This window comes from Macaca nemestrina, chromosome 15 (assembly GCF_043159975.1).
Source record: "Macaca nemestrina isolate mMacNem1 chromosome 15, mMacNem.hap1, whole genome shotgun sequence".
NCBI lineage: Eukaryota > Metazoa > Chordata > Mammalia > Primates > Cercopithecidae > Macaca > Macaca nemestrina.
In genome coordinates, this window is record NC_092139.1 from 64,927,314 (window position 1) to 64,938,953 (window position 11,640).

The following is an 11,640-nucleotide window of genomic DNA, read 5'->3' on the forward strand; positions in this document are numbered from 1 at the left end:
ACCTTGAGTTGATCATAGCTTTGTAAAAGAGGATAGCATTGTAAAACTATAAAAGTAGACTAATAATAAATAACAATGCTTTCAGTATAAGAAATAACACTATCCTAAGCAAAAATAAATAAATAAATAAATAAATAAATAAATAAAGCTGGAGGAATTCTATTATCTGACTTCATATCATACTACAGAATTATAGTAACCAAAAGAATATGGTACTGGCATAAAAACAGACCCATAGATCAATGGAACAGAATAGAGAATGCAGTAACAAATCTACATAGCTACAGTGGACTCATTTTTGACAAAGGTGCCAAGAACATACACTGGTGGTAAATGGTGTTGAAAAAACTGGATATCCATATGCAGAGGAATGAAAACAGACTAGTATCTCTCATAATATATGAAAGTAAAATAAAAGTTGATTAAAACTCCAACAATAAAACTAGTACAAAAAAAGTTTGAGGAAAATCTCCAGAACATTGGTCTGGGCAAAAATATTTTGAGCAATACCCACAAGCACAGGCAACCAAAACACAAATGGACAAATGGATCACACTAAGTTAAAAAGCTTCTGCCCAGAAAATGATACAATCAACAAAATTAAGAGACAATCCACAGAATGGGAGAAAATATTTGCAAACTACTCTTCCGACAAGGGATTAATAATCAGAATATATAAAAAGCTCGAACAACTCTCTAAGAAACAATCTAATAACCTGGTTTAAAAAAGGGGGTAAAAGATTTGAATAGATATTTCTCAAAAAAAGGCCTACAAATGGCAAACAGGTATAAGAAATGGTGCTCAGTATCACTGATCATCAGAGAAGTGCAAATTAAAACTACAATGAGATACCATCCCACCACAGTTTAAATGAACTTGTAAGCAAGCCAGGGAAAGTCTACTTTGATTGACTTATGGCCCTAGTCACCTGGCAGTTCCTTCAGATGTGGCTTCCCAGGTTTGTGTATCCATGTGACAATGTGCCTGTGTGTCCTTGTGTCCACGTGGCAGTGTCTGTGTGGTGGTATCTGACAGTGTGGAGGTGTGTCCATGTCACAGTGTGGCGGTGTGTCTGTGTATGTGGCAGTGTCCATGTGGCAGTGTGTCTGTGTGTTCGTGTGAGAGTGATGGTGTGTCCCTGTGACAGTGTGGTGATGTGTCTGAGTGTCTGTGTGTCCCTGTGGTAGTGTGGTCGTGTGTCCTTATGGTGATGTCTCCGTGTGTCTGTGTCTGTGTGACAGTCTGGTGCTGTGCCTGTGTGGTGACTTCTGCGTATGTCTGTCTGTCTGTCCATATCACAGTGTGGGAGTGTGTCTGTGTCATAATATCTCCGTGTGTCTGTACATGTGACTGTGTGGTGGTGTGTCTGTGTGTCCGTATGGTGATATCTCCATGTGTCTGTGTGTCTGTCCATGTGGCCATGTGGTGGTGTGCCCGTGTGGTGGTGTCTTCGTGTGGCGGTGTGTCAGTTTGACAGTATGGCGGTATTCCTTCCCCAGTGTGCAGTGCTGGCACCTTGCCCTCTCAGCCCAGGATGCCCCAGAAGGCCCCAGCTTGGCGGGCAGGGGGTGGCTCCTGAGGAGGGAGGTGCAGGGAGCCCCGACAGCCGAGTTTGTGGGATCCCCTGCATTGGGTGGGAGTGAGGAGAAAAGCACCCAGGCAGCCAGGACAAGCCTGGGCCTGCCCTAAGCAGGTGACCCGCTCTGGGCCTGCATTTCCTGGGCCGAGTGCCCCAGCTCAGTCATCTTGTCCTGAGTCCTTTGTGGGCCTTGGAGATTGCTGAGTTTTGAAGAAGGGAAGGTCATCTTTGTTGCGGAAAGCCTGATGTGTTACTCTATTGCTGTCACTTTTCAGCCTCATCGCTGGTGAAACATCAAACATCGGACACCTTCTGCCAAGAAAACTCCTGGAAGTAAATGTGGGGACTGGCAGTATCCAAGCAGAAGAGTCACACGCGGATTTCTGTTTGTTTGGAGATCTGAGTTTTTCCCTGTGGGTGGCGGAAGCGGAGCAGCTCTACAGCGGGAAGGAAGGTGGGTTCTGTGCTACAGGAAGGTCCTGGCCTGGGGCGGAGTGGCGAGAGGGGATGGGCGGCCAGGGGCTGTGCAGCTCATCGGGCAGTGTGCATCCCCGCTGCTGGTCGCCCAGGAGGAGGACAGGTCCTGGCCTGGCGGGAGCAGAGGCGGGGAGGCTGCGGTCCGCGAACCAGGCGTGATGGCTGGCAGAGCGGTAGGCCATGGCGGAGGGGGACTCCCGGGCACCTGCTGTGCATCCTCATGACCAGGATACACACCGGCCTCTGGAGGCCAGGCGGAGCAAGCGAGGGGCGCCAGGCAAGGTTTGGGGTTCCCGCGGCGGGAGGTGGGTCCCTGGATCCTGGTGTCCTGCTGCTGTCCGGAACATGGGCCGCCTTCCCTCAGGCGCGCCCCTCCAGGGTCGCCTATCTGCGACCTCAGCACAGCTCCTGGCGGGTAGGAGGATGGGGCGGAGGCCTCAGGTCCCAGCTGGGTCTGCAGTTTCCGCCACTGGCGGAGGCGCAGGGGCGAGCTCAAGTTGTGCCCAGGCAGGAAACTCTCCGACCTTGCCAGTTTCCGCGCCAGCTTTGGTGACTCTCTCCAGCTCAGCTTCAACACCGTTCAACAGTTCTGTGTTCTTTGTTGTCACAAAAATTCTTTCTGTATTTGCTATCCTTTATCAAATAAGAATTTAAAGATGCATGTGGAGTGATATCACAGTTGAAACATTAAAAATATATAATTTCAAGTGTTAATTTTAACTTTTTAAGAAGAAAAATTATGACTCTAGTGCTAATATAAGATAAACACGTATCAACAGTGTTATTCAACTCAGTAAGCAATGAAGTTTCAAGTAATAGGTTCAAATCATTGCAAGGAACATTAAAGTAACTTTACAGCCAATGTTAAGGTCAGATCGTGGGTTAGTTACAATACTGGTTAGTATCCAACATAGTCAGAATCTGTCATCTTTGTGAGTTATCTCTTCCATGGCACAGAAATTATGCGTTTCTCTACTGTACAAAATATTTATCTTTTCTACTACTTCTGCACATAAAAATATTGCCAGTCACAAAAGACCAGGATTGCACTGAAAAAAAAATCTGAGTACCATCTCTCACCGGTATTTGTACTTCTTTTCTTTCTTTATGAAATATCTTTGAACTGCATTTTCTATCTGAAGGTCTGTGGAGACAGAGAGTAAAATGAATAAAAGCATAGTAAGTGAATATTTTGATAACATTTACAGCTTTATTCGTGTCTAATGAACATAAAACACACTACCAATATTTAAAGTGTAATGAGATGAATTTGATGTATACATGCGCCCATTAAACAATCACCATGAAGGGTTCAGTGAGCATATCCAATACTCTCAAAGCTTCTCAGTTCCCCTTGGTAATGCACGCTCATACCTCTCAGGTGTGAAGTACTGAGCTACACACACACACGCGCACGCACACGCACGCACACACACACACACACACACACTGGGATATCTAATTGTTTCAGAAGCATTTGTTGAAAATGTTATGTCCATGAATGCTCTAAGAACTTTATTAAAAACTAGCTGAAAGCTGATATACATGTGTATATCTATATTTGTGCTACATCGTCTTAAGTACTGTAACTTGATAAGTCTTGAAACCAGGTGCTGTTAATTATCCAACAGCACCTGGTTTTAAAGTAATTGTTTCCTTTCAAAGTAATTTGCCTTTATAGGTCCTCTACCCATTGACATACATTTCAGAATTTTAGTTTCTCAATTTCTAAAATAAGGAATACAGCTGTGATTTGATTGGAATTCTTATAGATCAATGTGAGAAGAATAGACATTTTAACAGTATTGAGATTTATGACTCATACATTCCATTGATTGAGGTCTCTTATTTATTTTAACAATATTTTGTAGTTTCATAGTTTTCAAACGTTTCTCTTTTTTGCGGGTTTATCCCTAAGTACTACACGCTTTGATATTTGCAATAATATCAAAATTATGGTAATATTAATGTAAAGGTTTTATTTTTTCCTCCAGTAATTGTCAGGTAGCTTTAAATCATAATTTAATTGTATGATACAACGGGGTTTTGAGAAACGTATACATATTGCATATATACATTTTTTTCAGTTTGGCGGATTGACTCCACTATCATATCATAATTTAAAATTGCACTAATTACCACCAGCCTGCTCTCAAGGACAATACATCAAAATATGTATCATGTTTCAGTTTATTTAGCATCATGAAACTCCTACATTGCACTTACTTTTGGAAACCTGGAATAAAACAGTAATGTAAATATCAGCTCACAGGCAACATATGGGTACATGTGACAATTTTCTAAATATCAACCTTTTGCTATTTAATTCTATGTTTATATTGTCAATTTTTTCCCTCCTCTTGAAACTCTCTTACACTGCTTATTAAATTTTGGTTCAATTCTCTCCCTACTTTTTCCCCTAATCTACTTTCTAATATTTTACTGATGTTGTGCTCCTTTTTATTTGGACACTTTTAAAAAGCTGCATAATTTCTCCTTTGTATTAAAATGCAAATCCATATCCAAAATAAATGAGCACAGGGACCAAACAGATGTTTGCGCAGCGTGTCCATGAGCAATATTATCCACAATAATCAAAGGGAGGGAGCAGCCCATGTGAATATTGATGGATGAGTAGTTAAAAAAATGTGGTATATACGGCAACATCATAATATTCGGCCTTAAAATATATTCTGAACATACTATGAAATAGATGAAACTTGAAGATATGCCAAGTGAAATAAGCCAGTTCGAGAAATTCAGACATTCTATATCATGCCATTTCTGTGAGTTACTTAGTGAAATTTGTAGAGACAGAAAGTAGAATGGTGATTGCTATGCGGAGGGGGAGGGAGAGGAATGGGAAGGTGGTGTTCAATGAGTACAGAGTTTTAGTTGGAGAAGAAGACAAATTTTGAAGGTCTATGGTGGTGACTGTTGCATAACAGTGCAAATATACTTAATGCCACAAAACCGTGCACTTAAAGTGATTAAAAAGGTAAATCTTATGTTCTGTATATCTTTTCAGAATTATAAACCTGCAATCACAGTATAGAAATAGAACATGTTATATAGCTTTAGGTGATGATATTTTACACATTTGCACATAATTAGAATTTCAAAGCCTTAATTTCATATAAGGTAGTCTAGGACATAAAAATATTGATGTAAGAAAGCCATAGGCAATGTTTATTTTAAATCAGATTTACTGGAAAAATTTTATTGAATGGTCACTTTTCTTTGCCAATATTACTGTATTCTTATTTCTAGTAATAGAAGTGTGAAAATGCATCAAGGAAACTTAAATTGCATTCTCATACTGACTGCATACAATAATTCTGAAAACAGTGGAAGTTATATTTATCCCCCATAAATATATTAATGTAATTAAATGTAATTAAATGTAATTTAATGTAATTAAAATTCATGACATCGTTTAGCATTCATGTCCTGAACAAAAGTTTGGAATCCTGAAAAAGAAATTTAATTTGCTAATAAATATATTTCAGTTGAATTGAAATCCTTATATATTACTTCAAATAAGAACACAAGATGAATTATCATATAGAAAATTCTATCTCTCATTGTCCAAAATCTAATAGTTAAATTGAACTTATTGAATAATATTATTTGCCGGGCATGTGGCTTACATCTGGGATCCCAATACTTTGGGAGGCAAAGGCAGGTGGATTGTTTGAACTGAGGAGTTGCAGACCAGGTTCGGCAGTATAGTGAAACCCAATCTTGAAAAGAAAAAAAAAAAAAAAAAAAGCCAGGTGTGGTGGCTTGCCTGTAGTCCCAGATAGGAGGATGAGGTGGGAGGATCACGTGAGCCTGGGGAAGCTGGGGCTGCAGTGCACCATGATTGTGCCACTACACTCCAGCTTGGGCAACAGAATGAGACCCTGTCTCAAAGAAAGAAAGAGAAAGAGAACAAAAGAACAAGAGAAAGAAAGCAAGAGAACAGGAAGAAAGGAAGGAAGGAAGGAGGAAGGAAGGAAGGAAGGAAGGAAGGAAGGAAGGAAGGAAGGAAGGAAGGAAGGAAGGAAAGAAGGAAGGAAGGAAGGAAAGAAGAAGGAAGGAAGGAAAAATAATGTTTTTGGTGCCAATAATCTTTGTGAAATTATACGTGGAATTTTGCTTTAATGAAATAGATTTAACTAAGTTGTGACACGATTTAAGTGTACTGACCCTAGCAATCAGAGACCTCCGAATCCCCACAATGACTTGACAGTTACCTTTGACAATAAATGATTCTCCTATCACACATACAGCATAGTCAGAATTTCAGAACTCCAACTTTCCCTATGCTATTTGTGCACATTGCTTAACATCTCTAAGACTCGATATTTTTACTCTTAAAATACTACTAGTAATAGTACCTAGTTTTTATCATATAACATGTATCAAAAGCATTATACTTTCAGGCAGACAGCAATTTCTCAGTAAATATTTGCTAATGCTTTAGTACAAACAGGAAAATTGGATTATGATATTTATGACACGTTGATTCTCCTTCTAGAAATATTGAATTGTTTCTAAAACTTGTTTTCAAGTAGAGCAGTATTTTGTGTTCAAATTGAAAATACTATATGTTCATACTTTTTTTTAAAGAAAGTATTGCTTGAATATTTTCATAAAAATTTTCTAAATGAGCTTGAACAAGGAGGACAGGAGAGCTCAGTAAAATAAGGCTTTGTGGCATAGGAGACATTCGGTGGAAAGCTTTCAGCTCAAATAAGACTTGAAAAAAAAAGAGATAATTTTTTTAACAAATGTAAAGGCAGGATTTACCCTGATGAGCGTGTGAAGAAAATACAGAGTATAACGTAATTCAAGAAAGACTAATCAGTCAAAGTAGTTTTGAAGGGAATATCTCGAAGAGAGAGAACCTAAAATGAAGATCAGGTATGTAATTATTTTAATAATCTACCCATGAGATAGAAAGCACTGGGTTTTTTGAATTGATCACAAAGGGAAAATAGTTTCAAGAACCATTCTTTGTTCAGCCTAAAGTGGATTTTACATTTTGAAACAATGACATACTGTGCTAAGTAGATAAAATCCAAATTCATGTGTATATGAACAATTCTGTTCTCAATAAAAACACTTTATTCACACAAGTGATGATTATCTGCATTTGATTTAGTGCTGAAAGGCCAAAGGGGGACTGATAAAATTTTAGAAATGCAAGCGGCTTAACTGGAAAATCATGATCATATTCAACTCATCATGACTGAAATAAGAAAACAAAGCAAAAAATAAATAAGAAAAACATGGACTACGTGAACATTTGCTTCTCTCCTAAGAATCAAAACTCTTAATTTGCTGTGGCATAAAAGCATCTAGGTCCACAAGCCATGCAAAAGTCTACTGTTTCTGGGAGATAAGAAGAAGCAAAACACATCAGCTTTCAGAGAAGTTTAAGAAACCTCTCACACCCTACTCCACCCCACCTGAGACCAGGCAAAGGATCACTGCTTCTGGGGGATGGATGGAGCAAAAATACTTCTCCATCAGGAGAGGAACAAGGATTGTTTTGGGGCCCAGGATTTTGCACTAATGCAGAGTCATGCTACTGTGGTAAAGGGTTGGAAAGTCTCCATCTAGTGACCACAGACAAAGGTGCATTGTTCCTATGGAAGGAGAAAGAAAAGAGTTTGCCCTTATTGTGGGTTTGAAAACTTTCAATGATATAAATCAAAGGTTTTCTACCACTGAGGTGGCAGGAGGCAAGGTATTATTTCTTCCTCAAAAACCAACACAGATAAGGGACAGTTTGACTCCCACTGGAATAAGAGTCGGGAAGTGCTAAAAATAGCCCTTCTCTGAGAGTCTGATGATGAAAGTGGCTCAAAAATAACATGAATCATCCCTCTGCTCCTAACCTGAATTTTCTGCCTAGTCACACACACACAAGAAATGATGTTCTGCAGTTAGAGAGGAACAAGAAAGTGGAGAGAGACCCTCTCTGTGTCATAGGTGGTAAGGACTACCGGAAGGTAACTGTGGAAGAGGAGCATTGGCATATGCCCTCCAGAGCCTAAGGCCCCACACAAGGCACATGGTATGGCAGCCTACTGCTGGAGAAATTGAAGTTACATGGTTCACTGAATGTTTCAGACAACACAGCAAAAACCAGCCTTTGTTCCTGCCCACACTAATAGCATGACACAAACCAAAATGAAACAGAAACATAAAACAATCTTGACATAAGTAATTATCTCACGAGCTACTGTGTTTGTACATCTGATGATTTGCATTTTTTTAGAAACTGGGAGACACATAAAAGCAAGTTAGAAATTTGAGTTATGAGTTATAATATTTTCAAAAGATAAAAAGTCAACAGAATCAAATTCAGAGATAATTCAGATGTTGGAACTAAATGCAAGTAATTTAAAATAATAATGATCAAAATGTTAAAGGATCTAGTTAAAAAAAAGACATGCATGGAAAAATGAGGAATTTCAGCAGAGATGGGAACAGTAAAAGGCAAAAGCTAGAAATAAGTGAAAGCTTGAGAACAGAGATGAAGAATTACATCCGCAAGCTGATTAGCAGACTGGTCATCAGAGTTAAGAAAGAAGCAGCTAATTTTATATTAGGCCAACACAAATTATTTGAATGGCAGCACAAAGGGAAGAAAGAGGAAAACAAAATAAACCAATGAACCAAGCAAATAAAATACTCCGGTGAGTCCAAGAATTCTCTGCCAATACGAAATTAACTAAAATACAATTAATTGGAATTCCAGAAGGAGATTAAAAACAGAGTGTGAGAGAAGAAAAATTGGAAAAAGATGACTGAGGACCCCAAGCAACCTCAAAAAGCTCCAAGAAAGATTAATAAAAAATTTAAAGAATGCTAGAATAATCACACTAGTCTAACTGATGAAAACCAACGATTAGCATAAATCTTGAATTCAGTCACAGAAAAATAGGAACATTGTGTACAGAGATAAACAAAAACAAACATTACAGTGAACTGCTTGTCAGCAACTCTACAAGTCACAAACCAATGATACAAAATTTTTAAATAACTAAAAAAAAATCAGTCCCCAATCTTATATCCATTAACTATATAACTAAAATAAAAATTAAATGAAGACATTTTCAGATTAACACTGGAAGAGTCCCTTGCTAACAGGTCTGCACTAAAATAAACGTCAAAACGATTTCTTGAGGCAAAAAGAATATGGAAGCAGATGAATGTTGAAACTACTCAAAGAAATAAAGAGTGCCAGGGAAGATATAAAGATATGTAGCCCAATTATTTTACATTGCTCTAAAGATAATGGATTGTCTAAATTTTTTTTTAAAAAAGAGTAACTTCACATCATGGAATTCATAATATTTGAGACTATAGTGCATGACATAAATAGTGTAAAGGAGGGAGGAAACAGAAATATACAATTTAAGGTTTTTATGCCATAGTTGATGTAATATAAACTGTAGGTTACTGTAATAAGCTAGAATAGGTATTGAACTCTCTAGAGAAACAATGAACATTTTTTTTTTTTTTTTTTTTTTTTTTGAGACGGAGTCTCGCTGTCTCGCCCAGGCTGGAGTACAGTGGCCGGATCTCAGCTCACTGCAAGCCCCACCTCCCGGGTTTACGCCATTCTCCTGCCTCAGCCTCCCGAGTAGCTGGGACTACAGGCGCCCGCCACCTCGCCCGGCTAGTTTTTTGTATTTTTTAGTAGAGACGGGGTTTCACCGTGTTAGCCAGGATGGTCTCGATCTCCTGACCTCGTGATCCGCCCGTCTCGGCCTCCCAAAGTGCTGGGATTACAGGCTTGAGCCACCGCGCCCGGCAACAATGAACATTTTTAAAAGATTATATGTGCATTAATGTTTTCATAGAACTTCTAGTTTTTATTATTTGTTTTTATTTTATTTATTTATTTATTTATTTATTTATTTATTTATTTATTTATTTTTGAGACGCAGTCTCGACCTGGAGTGCAATGGCGTGATCTCAGCTCACTACAACCTCCGCCTCCCGGATTCCAATGATTCTCCTGCCTCAGCCCCCCGAGTACCTGGGATTACAGGTGCATAGTGTGTGGATATTTTCTTCCATTCTGTAGGCTGTCTGTTCAATCCCATGATAGTTTCTCATGCTGTGCAGAAGAAGCTATTTAGTTTAAATAAATCCCACTTGTCAGTTTTCATTTTTCTGGCAATTGCTTTTGAGTACTTACCCACAAATTCATTGCGAAGTGCAATGTCCAGAAGAATATTTCCTAGTTTTTCTTCCAAGATTTTTGTAGTCAGAGGATGTAATCTTATGCCAATGGGTCTTATTAATCAAATGACTCCACAGTGAGAATCATTACTCTGAAAAATCAATTTTGTTATAATGATGGAAATTTAAATACTTGAAAGTAAAAACAGATGCCACTTTATTGCTAGAATTCTACAAGGCAAATTGCTATTAGAGAGGCAGAGGAAATATATATATATCTCCAAAATATAATTTGCAGTGAAATAAATAGAAGCACATTATAAATAAACTTACCTGATTTTACAAACTAACCTGTAAAGGGATTTCTACTCATTTTTCTATTGCCTGCATTGAGCTTTCTTCTAGATCCAATTTATAATTTTGTACATCACCAATTTGTCTTCACCAGTGTGTTCTTTCCATAAGCATCTTAAGATTTAATATTTCTTCTTCCAACATATTTTTATCCTCCTCAAATTTTTTACATTCCTGTTGTACTTTTTTCATAGATAGTAACTCCCATTGAATAACTTGATTTTATTTAGTCAAATAGACATATTTTGAAGATACAGCTCCCAGCTGTGTTGTAAGATCATCAAACTACATTAATAAAATAATACAGCTTGATAATGAAGGAGGCTTAGAATAATCTCATACAAAACCAGTAACAAAATTTGAAATATATTTACTTGCAATAAAATGTTATCTATAACATACATTCTTTAAATGTTAACCCTTAAATTACTCAGAAATTCAAGAACAAAGTAAAAGCCACCATGAGTCACAATCATATACTCTTTACTATCATCTTTGCCACAGAACTTCTGCACTTGATCTTTCTTTTATTTTTCTGATAATTTGTGTTTGTTCCTCCTTAAATGGCTCCAAGTTAACTCTTATTAGAAAGTTTTGAACCCCCTTCTCTCATCATCATGTCCCAAAATTTGTCAAAAAAAAGTTTCTGAGATATTATATTGAGTTATTTAGGCCAAAGTCAATAAATGGATCTTAGAATAAGACTTTGAAAATAATATAATACTCTATGCTAGGCATGGTGGCTCATGCCTGTAATTCCAGCACTTTAGGAGGCTGTGGCAGAAAGATCACATTAGGCTGGGAATTTGAGACCAGCCAGAGCAACATAATGATACTATACTCTCAACAACAACAAAACCACATTTAAAAAACTAGCCAGGCATGGTGCCTTATGCTTGCAGCTCCAACTAGTTGGGAGACCAAGGCAAAAGGATGGATTGGACTCAGAGTTCATGGCGGTGGTGAATTATGACAAAATTACTTCACTTCTGCCTGGATGAGAGACAAAGACCATATCTCAAAAAAACACAAAATAATCATA